At 38.9% G+C, this 15,970-nt stretch overlaps 1 protein-coding gene across 1 annotated transcript in view; it reads left to right on the top strand.

Annotated features, from left to right (window-relative positions):
- The window catches only part of PRDM5 (PR/SET domain 5), a 449,183-nt gene that overhangs the window by 192,536 nt on the left and 240,677 nt on the right, over positions 1-15,970 (top strand). The window lies entirely within an intron of this gene.

The following is a 15,970-nucleotide window of genomic DNA, read 5'->3' as shown; positions in this document are numbered from 1 at the left end:
TTCAAGATGAGCTGGGACTTTGAGAGGGAGTGAAGATCTTACTGGGAAACAAGTCAGGACCCTTCTAGAGGCTTGGGCTGCAGTGGAGTCTGGAGCAGAATGGGGGAAAGGGAGGAGAAGTGCCCTTCAAGTAGGTGGAGCCCTGGAAGGGTCTACATGGCAGTGGGTTTGGGCCCATCTCCTGGAAAACCTTTGTGGTTCAGATTGAATGTGTGTACTGGGTTTTTGAGGCGTGTTGGTCCACCCAGAGAGGGGTAACACTCTTTCCTTTGGGACTTCTCCTGTATTTCAACCACCAGTCTTTGACTGACAGCTGGGTGCCCTTTTCAACAGAGGCCCCGGAAAAAATCCAGGTTGCTCTGCCTACAATGCTGACTGAGTTATCTTGCCACAAATGCAGAAAACTCCTTCTGCCTCTTTATACTAGGGTTTGCTTCTGGAGGGTTTTTTTTTTCCCCCCCACTCTTTTTCTTTTTCTCCGTGCTTTGTTCAACACAAGAAGCTCTGGTGACTTAGTGGATAAGGCACTTTATTGCTAACTGGAAGGTCAGCTGTTCAAATCCACTAGCTGCTTCACAGAAGGAAGACTGGGCAATCTATTCTCATAAAGATTTACAGCCTTGTAAACCCAGTGGAGGTTGTTATGAGTCGGAAATGACTCATGGGCAATGAGTTTGGTTTTTTGGTTTTCTCATTCAGTAGGAGGAACATATCAAACTTCCACTAGGCAACTCTAGCTACTACACAGAACTCCTCACCCAATAGACTGGTAACACCAATAGCGCCTGCACCACTGGATCAACTGCAGATGGTAGACAACACCTTCTCATCCTAACACCAAATCCTATTCACTACAAACAGAGACCTGCACCAAATCCCCAACAGTGATTTACACCAACATAGAGCTGGAGAGTGAACCAGTACAGCTGAGTTAATAACCTAACAAGTACATCTGCTACACACTCCCAGATATGGTAAAATATAAAATCAGGGTGAAACAAATCAATCCATAACTAAGAATTAAAGACACTTTAATTCTTTAAAATGTCTAGGAAAAAACATACAACCTACATTCAAACAGAAAGACAGGTCAAGATAATAGAAACAAAAGCCCAGAGTAAAGAATGATGTGAGCCTGGTGAAACCCCTGAAACTATGGCCTTAGCTGCTCTTCAGGTCTGGAATTGAGCCCACTCTTGTGGCTTCTAGCCAAACAAAAGATAGACATATGAGCTGAACATTTACATGAGGAAGATACACTCCTTGGAGAGGTCAATCATGGGAGAATAGAAGAGCTGTGTATGTACAGAGAGATAGCTCAGGGACAGGAGTGCGTGGGAGGGAAGAACATGGGAGAGGTGACTATGGGGAAGAAGTGGGAAGAGAGCTGTTGCATTGTGGGAAATTTCAGTCATTTTCATGAGACAAAGTGTATATGAACTGCTGTATGGAAAATTAATTTGCTTTGTAAACTTTCACCCAAATCACAAGAAAAATTAAAAGAAATATATGTGTCTTAGAGGAAGAAGAAGCAATAGAACTATCTGGGAAAGAATTCAGATGGTGTGTGTGTGTGTGTGTGTGTATGACTTTCTAAGAGCTTGAGGAAACCATAAACAGAAACAATGAGAAGACAGACAGTACCCTGGAAGAATTCAGGAAAATCATTCAAGAATGAAACAACAAGATAAATACACAATTAGAACTCATACAAAAGCAGCAGTTAGAAATCTAGAAATCCAGAGATAGATGACATGGTGGAAGGACAAAATAATAGATTAGAACTGGCTGAAGAACACATTCCCCAGATAGAAGACAAATCCCTTGATGCCAGCCTGTATGAAGAAAAATCAGAACAAAGATTTTAAAAGAAATGAAAGAATCTAAGAATTATATGGGATGACATGAAAAGAAACAACATAAGCCTGATTGGAATACCAGAACAAGAAGGCAAAAAAAAAAAAGAAAAAGAAAGAAAGAAAAATTGTCAAAGACTTGCTAACAGAAAATTTCCCACATATCATGAAGAAAGAAAAGATATTCATCCAAGAAGCTCAATGAACCCTATACAGTTTATATCCCAAGAGAAAGCCACCAAGACATATCATAATCAAACTTAACAAAGCCAAAGACAAAGAAAGAATCTTGGGAGCAGCTCAGAAAAACAAAATGTCACATACAATGGATGACCAATAAGACTGAGTTCTGATTTCTCAGCAGAAACCATGCAGGCAAGAAGGCAGTGGGATGACTTATATAAAGCCATGAAGGAAAGGAATTGCCACCTAAGAATTAAATATCCAGCCAAACTGACTTTCAAATATAAGCATGAAATCAAGAAATTTTCAGACAAACAGAAATGAAGGGAATTTTTGAAAACCAGCCCAGCCCTATAAGAAATGCTAAAGGGAATACTTCCAATAGAGAATCCACAACAGAGAACAACAAATTAAAATCAAGACACTTGACATCATCATCTAGAAACCAAAGTAGGAAAAGATTCTCGAAATAAGCTCATAAGAAATGTGCATAGAGAAATAAGGGAGTCAATCTGCAGATGACACCAGCAACAAAGCAAAGAGAGGGAATAAAAGTTTCAATTACAAAACTTCCAAATGGAGAGGAAGACAGGACAATATCTTTATACAACAGATTGTTCCAGACTCAGGGACATAAGAGTTTACTTCAGGGTAACCACAAATTAATTACCAATCCTTCTAAGAAAACTCAGAAAAAAGAAAAATTTAAGGGTTTAGTAAAAGGAAAAAAACACTTGATAACAAAATGAACCCACAACAGAAAAATAGTTGGAACAAGGAATTCACTAACAACACAACAAAAAACACAATAGAATGATAGCTCCCAATAAATTCATACCTATCACTAATTACACTCAATGTGAATGGACTAAATGCACCAGCCAAGGGCAAGAGAGTGGAATATTGGATAAGAAAAGATCCATTGATAAGCTGCCTACAAGAAACCCACCATAGACACAAAGATAAAAATAAATGTTGTTGTTGTTGTTATGTGCCATTGAGTTGGACCCAACTCATAGTGACCCCTCCTTGGGTTTCCGAGGCAGTATCACTATGGAAGTAGATTGCCCAACCTTCCTTCTGAGGAGTGGCTGGTGGGTTTGAACCGCCAGCCTCCTGGTTACCAGTCAGGTTCCTTAGGCACTATGCTACAAGAGGTCCTAAAATTAAATATTAAGGGGTGGTAAAAAATATATCAAGCTAATGGCAACCAAAAAAGAGCAAGAGTAGTGCTATTGATTTCTGACAAAATAGACTTTAAGATGAAAAACAGCATAAGGGACAAAGAAGGACCTTGTATGATGCTAAAATGGTCAGTTGACCAAGAGGACATCATCATAATAAATAACTGTGAACCCAATGAGAAAGTTCCAAAACACATAAAGCAAATATTAACTGAATTGAAAGGGACAATAGAGAACTCTACAATAGTAGTAGGAAACTTTAACACACCACTTTAAAGGAGGGACAGAACAACTAGAAAAAAACAAAGATACAGAAGAGCTCAACAGCATAATCAACCAACTTGACCTCGGAGACATATGCAGAGCACTCCACCCAACAAAAACAGTACACATTCTTCTCCAGTGCATATGGATCATTTTCCAGAATAGACCATATGTTGGGACAGAAAGCAAACCTCAATAAGCTCAAAAACATTGAAAATACTATAAAGGATTTTCTTAGATCATAATGCTACAAAACTAGGAGCTCTGGTGGCATAGTGCCTAAGGCATTTTACTGCTAACCAGAAGGCTGATTGTTCAAAGTATAAAACTAGAAATCAATAATAGGAAGACCAAGGCAAAAAAAAAAAAAAATCAAATATGTGGAAATTGAATAATACCTGCTCAAAAACTACTAGGTAACAGAAGAAAGAAAAAGTGAAATAAAATAAGAAAAAACCCTAGAAACAAGTGAGAATGAAGATACAACTTACCAAAGCTTATGGGACTCAATGGAAGCAGTACTCAGAGGTTAATTTATAGCGGTAAATGCATGCATCAAAAAAGAGGAAAGAATCAAAATCAACATTTTAACTCAACAAGCCCAACAATTAGAAAAAGAGTAACAAAAGCAACCTATAATACCCAGAAGTAAGGAAATTACAAAGATCAGAGCAGAAATAAATGAAGCAGAAAATAATAATAATAATAATAGTGAAACTAAAACAAGAAGCTGTTCTTTGAAAAGATTAACAAAATTGATGAACTACTGGCAAATTTAACAAAGAAAGTGAAGATGCAAGTAACACAAATAATAAATGAAAAGGGCAACATCACAACTGAACCAACTGAATAAAAAAGATAATAGAATATTATGAAGAACTGTGCTTCAACAGATTTGAGAACCTAGAAGAAATGGACAAGTTTTAGAAACACAAGGCCTACCTAAATCATCCCAGTCAGAAATAGAATAGTTGAACAGACTCATAACAAAAGGAGAACTTGAGGAGATCATAGTAAAACTCCTTGCAAAAAAAAAGTCCTGGTCCAAATGGCTTCACTAGAGAATTCTACCAAATGTTTAGGGAAGAGTTGACACCTGTACTACTCAAACTATTCCAGAACATACAAAAAGATGGAATACTCCCAAATTCAGTCCATGAAGCAAGCATAACACTGATGCAAAAACCAGGAAAAGACACCACTAAAAAGGAAAACTACAGACCTATATCGCTCATGAATATAGATCCAAAACTATTGAAAATCCTAGCCAACAAGAATCCAACAACATATCAAAAAAAATAATACCTCATGACCAAGTGGGATTCATTCCAGGTATGCAAGAATGGTTCAACATCAGAAAAACCATCAGTTTAATCCACCACATAAACAAAATAAAAGAGCCATATGATCATATCAATTGATGCAGAAATGATTTTTGATAAAATCCAGTACCCATTCCTGTTCAAAACTCTCAGCAAAATAGGGGTAGAAGGGAAAATCCTCAACATAATAAATAGCATATATGCAAAACCAACAACCAATATTATTGTTAATGGAGAAGGACTCAAAGCATTCCTCTTGTGAACGGGAACCAGACAAGGATGCTCTCTTTCATCACTTCTATTCAACATTGTATTGGAAGTCCTAGCCAAGGCAATAAAGCAAGAAAAAGAAATAAAATGCATCCAAATTGGCAAAGAGGAAATAGCTATCTCTATTCACAAATGACATGATTCTGTATGAAGAAAACCCAAGACACTCAGGAGTAAAATTACTAGAACTAATAGAAAGGTTCAGCAAAGTGGCAGGATAATACAAAAATCAGTTGGATTCCTCAACATCAACAAAGAGGCCTTTGAAAAGGAAATCGGGAAACAATACCATTTACAATGGCTACTAAAAGATAAATTACTTAGGAATAAATCTTACCAGGAACCCAAAAGACCTATATAAAGAAAACTATGAAGCACCACTTCAAGAAAGTATAAGAGATCTGCATAAATGGAAGAACATACCATACTCATGAATGGAAAGATTGAACATTGTGAAAATATCATTACTATCCAGAGCAATCTACACATTCAATATGATCCTGATCCAGATTCTATCAACATTTTTTAAGGAAATGGAAAAACCAGTCACTGATTTCATAAGGAAAGGAAAGAGACCTCTGATAAGCAAAGCACTGCTGAAGATGAAAAACAAAGTAGGAGGTCTGAGTCTCCCAGAACTCAAAATCTACTATACAGCCAGAGTAGTCAAAATAGCATGGTATTGGTACAATGATCTAGAGATAGACCAATGGAACAGAATTGAAAACTCAGAAATAGACCCATCCATCTGTTCACACCTGATCTTTTACAAAGGCCCCAAACCCATTAAATGAGGGAGAGATAGCCTGTTTAAAAAATGGTGCTGGCAAAATTGGATATCCACTTGTAGAAAAATGAAACAAGAACCATATCTCACCCCATACACAAAAACAAACTCAAATTGAATCAAAGACTTAAATGTAAAACCCAAAACTATAAAGCTAATCAAAGATAAAATAGGGGCAAATTTTGGGCCCCTAATTATGGCATAAATAGACTATCAAGCATAACCCAAAATACACAGGCCACAGAAGAGAAACTAGATGACTGGGAGCTTTTAAAAATTAAAATTTAAAAATTAAATTCTAATGTGTATCTAAAAACTTCTCCAAAAGGGTAAAAAGAGAACAAATTGGGAAAAAATATTTGGCTGTGACATAACATTTGATTGTTAACCAGAAGGCTGGCAGTTCACACCCATCAGCCACTCCTGAGAAGGATGGTTGGGCAATCTACTTCTATGATACTGCCTCGGAAACCCAAAGAGGTGTCGCTATGAGTCGGATCTGACTCGATGGCAGTGGATTTGGTTTTGGTTTTTAACAGATAAGGGATTTATCTCCAAAATTTTTAGAAAACTGCAACAGCTCAACACCTAAAAGACAAACAGCCCAATTCAAAAATGTGCAAAGGAAATGGACAGATACTTCACTAAAGAGGATATAAGGTGGCCAACAAACACGTTAGGAAAGTCTCATGATCATTAGCCATTAAAACCAAAAAAAAATCACTATGGTCAATTAGAGAGACGCAAATCAAAACAACCATGAGATACCATCTCACCCCAGCAATAATAGCAAAGTTCAAAGACAGAAAATAACAAATACTGGCGAGGCCGTGGGGAGATTGGAACTTTCATATGCTGCTGGTGGGACTGCAAAATGGTACAACTATTTTGGGAAATGGTATGGCGTTTCCTTAAAAAAACCTGAAAACAGAAATACCATTTGATCCAGCAATTCCATTACTAGGAATATATCCTAAAGAGGTGAGATACAGGACACAGATAGACATATGCATGCCCATGTTCACTGAGGCACAATTCACTATCGCAAAGAGATGGAAACAACCTAAATGCCCATCAACAGATGATTGGATGACCAAACTGTGGTACACTCACACAATGGAATACTATGCAACATTAAAGAGTAATGAAGAGTATACGAATCATCTTGCAACATGGATGAATTTAGTGGACATTATGCTGAGTGAAATGACTCAATCACAGAAGGACAAAAAATGTATGAGTCTAAAAAAAAAAGTAAAAAGTCAAAATAAGTTTATTTCAGGTAAGGAAACTCACTTTGTTGGTTACTGGGGATGGGAAGGAAGGGGAGGGAACATCTTGGACTACTTGAGGGTGACATGTTGTTTTGAGTGAGGGGAGGAACGGTATGGAAAGAGTCTGTGACCAGCATGGTGACATTGGGGATAGGAAAGACACTGAAATGTGCACAAAAGATAGAGACAACAGAGGCAGATACCATTACATGCACAACACTGCAGTAGCACTAGCACCAAATACAAGGCTATGGATTAATGCATAGACTTGGGAGAAGAGTCGGGATAGGCAAACAGAAATACTCTCTACACCAAAGATAGATTTGGCTGAAGATAATCTTACATATGCACTTATTCTACAAAATTAGCCACATATAGTACAGAAGCAACAAGAGACAGGGTTAGAGTAACTTCTCAGAGACAACCAAACATTTTGTGAGAGGGAATCCCCAGGACTAGGGGCAAGGGAGCAGAGCTTTGGGGGACATCATGCTCCATTGGCACACATAGTTCATAAAAATTTTGTTCTACAACCTACTTTGATGAGTAGCTACTAGGGTCTTAAAAGCTTTTGAACAGCCATTTAAAATGCAACTATTGGTCTCCTCTAGTCTGGAGCAAAGAAGAGTGAAGAAGATCAAAGTCATCTGGAAACAGCAGTCCAAAGATAAGATGGACCACAAGGACCTCAGCCTTCATGAACCAAGACCAGAAGAACTAGATGGTGCCTGGCTACCAATGCCAACTGCTTGGAAAGGGATCAAATCTGGAGATCTTAGAGTGGGAAAAAAATGTGGAACAAAGTTCAAAACACAAAAATGACCAGAATTGCTGGTCAGAGAAGAGACTAGTGGAAAACCCAAGACTGTGGCCCTAGATTACCATTTGGGCCTAGAAATGGACTCACTTACTTGGACTGACTCAGCCAAACATTAGAAATACCTACATACAGAACACCTACCCCAGGTTGATGAACCCACCTACTATAGAGAGATGCACTCGTTGGATCAATCTGTGATTGTTGTTACCTAGTGCCACTCTGACAAGAATACACCACACAAATGGGATGGTCTTAACATACAGGAGTTTATTGTCTTATAGTTTGGAGACATTAAGTCCAGTTCAAAGTGCCAGGTTCTAGGGGCTGGGTGAAGCCCCTCAACCTTGGGCTTCAGCTCTGCCTCCGGCTCCCAGCCCACTGAAGCTGGAGGCTTTTCTTCACTCAGCTGCTGGCTGCAGAGGCGGACAAGCCCAAGTTTGTCAAGTAAAAAGGAGCAGTCCCAATGTTACCAAACTACATAGCAGGCCATTAATTCAAGTCCATTGAAAGTCCCAAGGTTGGCAGAGCATGGCAGGCTGCTGAACAATGACACATCTACATGCAGAGTTCAAGTGTGCCATAAACTAGAGATCATTCCCAAAGCTGTTTCTTATATACAGGAAGCAGACCACATGCCCAAAGCAGGTACTCAGCTGCTCTGATAGATTCCATCATGGAGTTAATTACCAGTCTCACCATGGGGAATATTTATATTCAGCTGCCCAGCCACTCAACCAGGCCCAGCCAAGTTGACACATAAACTTAACCACCACAGTGATGAAACAGCAGAGGGGTAGCAGTCACATAGAGGGGAAACTGGACAGACAGGAATGCATGGGTGAGAAGGTGGTCACATGGGGGGGAGAGGAGAGGAGAGTTTTTTAAGGTTGGGGATGGTAATTGGGGCCATGAAATCAGATGTGCAGTTTACTATGTAGATTTGCACCCAAAGCACAATAAAAATTTAGAAAATAATAATAAATTAAAACACCTAATAATTTAACATATCTAAATCTCATGTTTTATTTTGATTCAGAATATTTCACTGTAATTATGTATGAAAATGATTTTGAGTGCTTATACATCTTAAATTTTTATCAGCTCCTTAGAACTGGGGATACTTTTCTGATTTATAATGCTGCAGCAAGGACTTTATGTATATAATATTTCTGGTGGTTAATGTCTTAAGGCATTTGACTGCTAACTAGAAGGCTGAAGGTTCAAACATACCAGTCTTTCTTCAAAAGGAATATTGGACAATCTACTTCTGTAGAGATACCACCTCAGAAACCCAAGGAGAGGTCACTGTGAGTTGAATCAACTTGATGGTAGTGAGTTTCGTTTTTATTTTTTTGAAAAATAATTAAATTAATTTCTATATTTTTGTGTCTATATGTAATATCTGAGTATATCTTATTATATAATGTGTCAGGATAATTTGGAAGTATTGCTTGAAAAAACAGAAAATAAAGCACTTCTGTTTGAATTGTTTGTCAAGACACTTAAATATATCCTAATTTTTTTTTAAGTTTTTATTGTGATTTGAGTGAATGTTTACAAATTCATCTTCCATACAGCAGTTGAAATACTGTTTGTCTCATGATATTGACCGTAATCTCCCACTTCCTCCCCTTAGCCACCTCTTCCCTGTGTCCTTCCCTTCCCGGCATTCCTGCCCCCCGCACTATCTCCCTGTGCATAACAGACTATCTATTCTCCCATGATTGATCTCTCTGAGGAGTATATCTACCTAAAGTAAATGTTTAGCTCATGTGCCTGAGCTGTTTGGCTGGAAGCCACAGGTGTGGATTCAATTCCAGACCTGAATGGCCAGAGTTTCAGGAGTTCCACCGGCCTCTGTCAGACCAATCAGACCAGCAAACCTGGTCCTTTATTTTATTTTTTTTGGTGTGTGGGGGGGTAATTGTGACTTTTGTTCCACATTGTTCTCCCACTGTATCCAGGATCTCCTACATAGATCCCCCTCTGAGTGGTTGACAGTGGTAGCCAGGCACCATCTAGTTCTTCTGGTCTCATAGTCATATAGGCTGAGGGTCACATGGTGTACCAGTCCCTTGGACTATTCCATGTGTCTTTGGATTTCTTCATTTTTCTTTACTCTGGACGAGGAGAGACCCATTGTTGCATCTAGATGGCTTCTTGCAAGCTTTTAAGATCTCAGTCACTACTTACCAAATAGGATGTGGAACAATGTTTTTGTATAGTATATTACGCCAGTTGAGCTTGATGTCCCCTGCGACCATGATCTTGAGCCCACAGGTCCAACTCCTTGCTCCCTCTGGGTAGCTGGCTGTGGCCAATAAGTGACTACATGAAGAAGAGTGAAGAAAACCAAGAGCATTTGGAAACAATCAGCTCTAGGATATGATGGACCTTGAGACCAGAAGAACTAGATGGTGCCAGCTACCAATGCCAACCATTTGGGATGGGATCTAAACTGGAGATCCTGGATAGAATGGGAGGTAAAACATGGGACAAAATTCAAAAACACAATAAAGACCACAATTACTGGTTGGATGGGGCCTGGTGGAATCCCCAAGTCTGTGGCCCTGTGATACACTTTGGGCCTGGCATGGTACACTCTCCCAAGGACTGGCTTTCAGCACAACAGTAGAAAGACTTACACGCAGAACACCCAATCCAGCGAGATGTACCACTTAACTCTAAGGAGATACACCCCTTGGAGCAATTGGCCATGGGACACCAGTGGGACAACATTCACATCTAGGGAAAGCTGGACAAACAGGAATGCATAACTAAGAAGGGCACAGGAATGGGGGGCGTCAAAGGGAAGTGGAGGAGAGAGGGTTAGGGTTGGGGATGATAATCAGAGAGTAAAACCAAATGTATGCAAAATGTTTAATGTAAACAAATTCTGTTTGTTTTACCCAAAGAACATAAAAAAAAAAGTGACTATAACCTGTCCCTTGTCAGCTCTACTTCTTGTTGTTGTTATGTGCCATCAAGTTGTCTCTGACTCATAGTGACCTTATGTACAACAGAACAAAACACTGCCTGGTTCTTTGCCAGCCTCATGATCCCTACTATACTTGAGCCCATCGCTGCAGCCACCATGTCAATCCATCTTGTTGAGCGCCTTCCTATCTTAAGTTGACCCTCCACTTTACCAAGCATGATGTCTTTCTCCAGAAAATGGTCCTTTCTGACAACACAGCCAAAGTAGGTGACACCATGTCTGGCCATCCTCTCTTGCAAGAAGCACTCTCGCTGCACTTCTTCCAGGACAGATTTGTTAGTTCTTTTAGCAGTCCATGGTACTTTCAGGATTCTTTGCCAACACTGTGACTCAAAAGCATTAACTCTTCTTTGGTCTTCCTTATTCATTGTCCAGCTCTCAAATGCATAGGAAGCAACTGAAAATGCCATGGCTTGAGTTAGGCACATCTTAGTCTTCAAGGAGATATCTTTGCTCTTCAGTGCTTGAAAGAGGTCTTTTGCAACAGATTTGTCCAATACAATACATCATTTGATGTTTTGACTGCTGCTTCCACTGGCTTTGACTGTAGAACAAAGTAATATGAAGTCTTTGACACCTTCAATCTTTTCTCCATCTATCATGATGCCGCTTATTTGTCCAGTTTTGAGGATTTTTATTTTCTTTATGTTGAGGTGAAATCCATACTGTAGACTGTAGTCATTAATCTTCATCAGTAAGTACTCCAAGTCATCCTCACTTTCATCAAGCAAAGTTGTGCCGTCTGTGTATTTCAGGTTGTTAACAAGTCTTCCTCCAATCCTGATTCCACATTCTTCTTCATATAGTCCAGCTTCTCAGATTATTTGCTCAGCATACAGATTGAACAAGTATGGTGAAAGGATACAACCCTGACACACTCCCTTCCTGATTGTAAACCATGCAGTATCCCTTCGTTCTGTTTGAATGGCGGCCTCCTGGTCTACATTCAGGTTCCTCATGAGCACAATTAAGTGTTCTGGAATTCCCATTTTTCTCAATGTTATCCACAATTTGTTATGATCCACACAATTGAATGCTTTGCATAGCCAGTAAAACACAAGGAAACATCATTCTGGTATTTGCTTTGAGCCAAGATCCATCTGACATCAGCAATGATATCCCTCATTGCATGTCTTCTTCTGAATCCAGCTTGCATTTCTAGAAGTTCGCTGTCAATATACTGCAACCGTTTTTGAATTGTCTTCAGTAAAATTTTACTTGCATGTGATATCAGTGATACTGTTTGATAATTTCCACATTCTGTGAGATCATCTTTCTTTGCAGTGGGTACAAAAATGGATCTCTTCCAGTCAGTTGGCCAGGTAGCTGCCCTCCAGATCTCTTGGCATTGCTGAGTTTGTGCTTCCAGCACAACATCCATTTGTTGAAACATCTCAATGGGTATTCCATCAATTCCCAAAGCCTTGTTTTTTGCTGATTCCTTCAGTGCAGCTTCACTTCTTTCTTCAATACCATTGGTTCTTGATCATATGCCACCTCATGAAATAGATGATCATCTACCAATTCTTTTTGGTATAGTGGCTCTACTATATACCTGGAGATTCTTACAGAACATACATATACACTTGAAGAAACCTTGTCTGTCAGCCCTATCCATGGTCATGGGTACACACTTTCCTGCATAGACATACCTAATATTCAGCCTGTCCACCCATCTATCCACTCATATATCAATGTTTGCCATCACTGACAATGCAATACTGTGCGTGCAGAAGGGTTCATCTTTGTTGTGGGTACCTCCCATGCACCTCTTTGTCTTCCTCTTGATCACTCACATTTAGTACACTGACCTTCCCTTCACCTAAATCAATACTTGTCTCTACATATTCAGCAGTATTCCCTCCCCTCCCCTCCCATCCCTGGTAACCAACAAAGAAAATTTCCTTCCATATATAAACCTTTCCTTGACATTTTATGATAATGGACTAATACAATATTTGTCCTTCCATGATGACTTATTTCACTCAGCATAATGTCCTCCATGTTCATCCACATTATGTGATATTTTGTAGATTCTGTGTTATTCTTTAGGGTTGTGTTGTATTCCATTGTGTGTATGTACCATAGTTTGGTTATCTATTCTTCTGTTGATGGAGCACCTAGGCTTTTTCCATCTTTTGGCTATTGTAAATAGTGTTGCGATGAACATGGGTGTGCACATATCTGTTCTTGTCCTGGCTCTTGCTTCTTTAGGATATATACCTGATAAGGGAATCGCTGGGTCAAATGGTATTTCTAATTCCAACTTTTGAAGGAATCACCATATTGCTTTCCACAGTGGTTGTATCATTTTACAGTTCCACCAGCAGTGTATGAGAGTTCCAGGCTGTCCACATCCTTGCCAGCATTTGCTATTTTCTGTCTTGTTGAACTTTGCTACTGGTATGGGGAAACATGATATCTCATTGTTTTTTTGATTTGCATCTCTCTAATGGGTAATGATTGTGAAATTTTTTTATGTGTTTTTTGGCTGTCTGAATATCCTCTTTGGTGATTCATGTCTTCTCCCACTTTTTAATTGGATTATTTTTCTTTTTGTTGTTGAGGTGTTGGTATAAATTTTAGAGATAAGTCTCTTGACAGGTATTTCATTGCTAATTTTTTTCCCCCAATATGTAGGTTCTCTTTTTACTCTTTTGGAGAAGTCGTTGGAAGCACATGGAAATTTTGTTTTTAGAAGGTCCCATTTGTCTAATTTCTCTTCTGCTCTTTGTGCATTTTGGGTTATGGTTGATAGTCTGTTTATGCCATAAATGAGGGCCCCTAAATTTGCCCCTGTTTTTTCCTTGAGAAACTTTATTGTTTCATGTTTCATGTTTAAGTCTTTGATCCATCTGGAGTTAGTTTTTGTATTTGGGTGAGGTACAGATCTGGTTTCATTTTTCTGCAAATGGATATCCAGTTTTGCCAGCACCATTTGTTAAACAGACAATGTCTTTCCCATGTAATGGATTTCAGCCGTTTGTCAAAATCAGCTGACCATAGGTCGATGGATCTATTTCTGGGTTCTCAGTTCTGTTCCATTGGTCTTTGTGTCTCTTGTTGTACCAATACCAGGCAGTTTTGACTACTGTGACTGTATAGTAGGTTTTGAGATCTGGCAGTGTGAGACCTACTTTGTTCTTTTTCTTCAATAGTACTTTGCTTACCAGAAGAATTAGATAGTGCCCAGCTACCAATTCGAACCACTCCAGAAGGGATCCTGGAGATCCTGGAGATAACTGGAAATACTGGATAGAGTGGGAGAAAAAACATGGAACAATATCCAAAAATACAGTAATGACCAGAATTGCTGGTTGGATGGAGTCTAGTGGGACCCCCCAGGACTGTGGCTCTGATAGACACTTCGGGCCTGGGATAAAACTCACTCCTAAGGGCTAGCTCTCAGCCCAATAGTAAATAAGACTTACTTGCAGGACACTCAGCCCATGGTGATGCTCCTACCTACTGTGTGGAGATACATCCCTTGGAGTTGTTGGCCATGGGGCACCAGAGGAGCAACATTCACGAGGAGGAAACGCTGGACAAAGAGTGCATAACTAAGAAGGGCTCAGGGAGTGGGTGGTTACTGAGAAGGGAGAGGAGGAGAGTGGGTTAGGATTGGGGATGGTCATTGGGGAGTGAAGCCAAATATACACAAAATGTTAAATGTAAAAAAATATTCTGCTCTGTAAATTTGCACCTAAATTAACAACAACAACAACAACAAAAGTGCTTTGCTTATCTGAGATCTCTTTCCTTTCCATATAAAGTTAGTGATTGGTTTTTCTCTATCCTTAAAAAATGATGATGAGATCTGGACTGGGACTGCATTGAATGTATAGATTGCTTAGTAGAACTGACATTTTCACAATGTTCAGTCTTCCTATCCAGAAGCCTGATATATTCTTCCATTTATGGAGATCTCTTACGGTTTCTTAAAACAGTCTTTTGTAGTTTTCTTTCTACAGGTCCTTTGTGTCCCTGGTAAGATTTATTCCCAAATATTTTATTTTTTTTGGTAGCTATTATAAATGGCATACATTTATATTTCTTTGTAAATACTTATTTATACATTATTTGTAAATATAAATGGTATTGATCTCTTTATTTCTTTTTCAGCAATCTCTTTGCTGGTGTAGAGGAATATAACTGATTTTTGGTTGTTGATCTTGTATCCCAACACTGTGCTAAATATCTCAATTAGGTCCCATAGTTTTTTTACTGAGTCTCTTGGATTTTGTGTGTATAGGATCATATCACCAGCAAATAGGGATAGTTTGACTTCTTCCTTACCAATTTGGATGTCTTTGATTTCCCTTTCTTGCCTTACTGCCCTGGCTAGGACTTCCAATACAATGTTGAATAGAAGTGGTGGTAGAGGGCATCCTTGTCTGGTTCCTCTTTGCAAGGGGAATGGTTTCAGTCTCTCTCCATTGAGACTAATGTTGGCTGTTGGTTTTGCATAGATGCCCTTTATTATGCTGAGGAATATCCCTTTTATTCTTATTTTTCTGAGAGTTTTGATCAGCAATAGGTATATGATTTTATCAAATGATTTTTCTGTATCATTGATATGATCATGTGTTTCCTTTCCTTTGTTTTATTTATTTGGTGGATGATTTTGATTGTTTTTCTAATGTTGAACCATCCTTGCATACCTGATGTGAACCGCACTTGGTCATAATGAATTATTTTTTTTTTATATGTTGTTGGAACCTATTGGCTAGGATTTTGTTGAAGGTTTTTGCACTTATGTTCATGAGGGATATTGATGTGTAGTTTTCCTTTTTAGTGATGTCCTTGCCTAAAAATCTTGATTGTTTGGAAGAAAATAATTTCTACGTGAGTAGTTCACCTCCTCAGCAGAAGCTCCCATTCTGTGTTTCTTAACATCAGTGGGATAAAACCTTAATGGGATAAAGCATATGCTTCTACATTTTGTAAGACCCTGGTGCTGGGAAGAATATGCTTATAAGTTTAATCTTAACAAAAAAGTTAATTAAATAATT

This window comes from Orycteropus afer, unplaced genomic scaffold (assembly GCF_000298275.1).
Source record: "Orycteropus afer afer isolate SDZICR_OR568_19922 unplaced genomic scaffold, OryAfe1.0 scaffold00382, whole genome shotgun sequence".
Lineage (NCBI taxonomy): Eukaryota > Metazoa > Chordata > Mammalia > Tubulidentata > Orycteropodidae > Orycteropus > Orycteropus afer.
This window is presented reverse-complemented; position numbering and strand designations above follow the sequence as displayed.